At 47.7% G+C, this 2229-nt stretch overlaps 1 non-coding gene across 1 annotated transcript; it reads right to left on the bottom strand.

Annotated features, from left to right (window-relative positions):
• Positions 1–507: 507 nt before the first annotated feature.
• Positions 508–582, bottom strand: Trnas-cga (transfer RNA serine (anticodon CGA)). Its single transcript has one exon. It is a non-coding gene; the product is annotated as a tRNA-Ser (tRNA).
• Between the last annotated feature and the right edge of the window lie 1647 nt (positions 583–2229).

Raw genomic sequence — 2229 nt, 5'->3', positions numbered from 1 at the left:
TTTTCACTCTGCAGCGGAGTGTGCACTGATATGAAACTTCGTGGCAGATTAAAACTGTGTGCCAGACCGAAACTCGAACTCAGGACCTTTGCCTTGCGCAGGCAAGTGCTCTACCATCTTTTTCTTTTCTTTTTTTTAATCTCATTCTGTTCGTTTTCGTTCGTTGCATCTGGTCGTGACGGACGTCGCAAGACACCCATTTCAGTTCGTCGTTGAATCATTAACTCAGTTTTTTTTTTTTTTTTTTTTTTTTTTTTTATTACAGAGGGCAGCTAACCCTCTGACCGAACACGCTGAGATACCGTGCCGGCAATCTGCCAGTATCTCGTCTCCTACCTTCCAAACTTCACAGAAGCTCTCCTGCGAACCTTACAGAACTAGCACTCCTGAAAGAAAGGATATTGCGGAGACATGGCTTAGCCTCAGCCTGGGTATGTTTCCAGAATGAGATTTTCACTCTGCAGCGAAGTGTGCGCTGATACGAAACTTCGTGACAGATCAAAACTGTGCGCCGGACCGAGACTCGAACTCGTGACCTTTGCCTTTCGAGGGCAAGTGCTCTACCGACTGAGCTACCCAAGCACGACTCAGCCTCCCTCCCTCATAGCTTCACTTCTGCCAGCATCTCGTCTCCTATCTTTCAAACTTCTCCCAGAAGTGCTAGTTCTGCAAGGTTCGCAGGAGAGCTTCTGTAAAGTTTGGAAGGTAGGAGACGAGATACTGGCAGAAGTAAAGCTGTGAGTACCGGGCGTGAGTCGTGCTTCGGTAGCTCAGTTGGTAGAGCACTTGCCCGCGAAAGGCAAAGGTCACGAGTTCGAGTATCGGTCGGGCACACAGTTTTAATCTGCCACGAAGTTTCGTATCAGCGCACACTTCGCTGCAGAGTGAAAATCTCATTCTGGAAACATACCCAGGCTGAGGCTAAGCCATGTCTCCGCAATATCCTTTCTTTCAGGAGTGCTAGTTCTGTAAGGTTCGCAGGAGAGCTTCTGTGAAGTTTGGGAGGTAGGAGATGAGATACTGGCAGAAGTAAAGGTGTGAGGACGGGGCGTGAGTCGTGCTTGGATAGCTCAGATGGTGGAGCACTTGCCCGCGAAAGGCAAAGGTCCCGAGTTCGAGTCTCGGTCCGGCACACAGTTTTAATCTGCCAAGAAGTTTCAAAAGAAAAATTAATTATGTAATGTCACACAATTAAAACATGACTACCACAGTAGATAGTAATGCTTCCTCTACTGCAGCATAGCCGATTTCAGCATCCACGCACTTACCTCGGCCGGTCATCTCTTCCGTACGTGGCCTCCGAACGAGCCGTGTTGACGCTCGCAGACGTCAGCTGGAGAGCGACAGGGAGACGCGGCCGTCGACGGCGCGCCGCACGCGTGCGCCTGTACTGCGCGCACGGACTCACGCCCTCCCACCCACGCGTGCTAAACGAACCGCGAACTCTCAGCTCGCTGCGTCTTCCACGAATATTCCAATCTCGGCGGCGCGCGAGGGGATCGACCGCTGCTCGCATTACGCAGTTAGGTGGCGGGGCCGTGTCCGTCCCACAGCGGCCTGGTCACTCTGCAAACAGGAAGCAAACTGATAACTTCGTATCTTCTCATTACGGGATATTGTCAGCCCGGGGGAACTTAGCTTGTTACCCTCGAGTAACAGAATTATGTCTTCATCTGAGTCAACGTTGTAACAAATTGCTGCTTACTGCTGGCGTAACAAGACACAGGCCTTGCAGCGTGTCCCAGGTGCTGTTCCTTTCTGCAGTTATTTAATAAATATGGAAAATATTAGCTCTGAAACGTCGCTATGAGGGGCAGTTTAAATATAAATAAATCATAACACTTCCATTAAGTTAGTGTTTAAGTACCCTAACATTGCTTTTTTCAGTGCAATGAATCATTACAATGCTGTGTAGCGTAATTTCGGAAAAAACTGTGAGCAAATCAGCACGTCTGTATCGTACGATGAAACGAGGGTCCTCTTTGTTCATTTGTCTCTTTTTCGTAGACACTTCGACTCACCATGTAATATCCACTGTACTGTTTCTCCTGGGTGGAGTTGGGTTTAAAAAAATAAATGTAAACTAAATATTACGACAAATTTTATAAATAATCGACAAGTACGCCAAAGAAGAAGAAATAGAACTACAATGGACATGTTATTCCATGGACTCTTGCGCTTCTATGCATGAACTATCTTTCCTTTGCCATTCGCTTGTCTTATCTGCTT

This window comes from Schistocerca serialis, chromosome 7 (genome assembly GCF_023864345.2).
Source record: "Schistocerca serialis cubense isolate TAMUIC-IGC-003099 chromosome 7, iqSchSeri2.2, whole genome shotgun sequence".
NCBI classification, from domain to species: domain Eukaryota; kingdom Metazoa; phylum Arthropoda; class Insecta; order Orthoptera; family Acrididae; genus Schistocerca; species Schistocerca serialis.
Note: the sequence above shows the minus strand (reverse complement) of the source record. Positions and strands in the feature narration are given on the sequence as shown.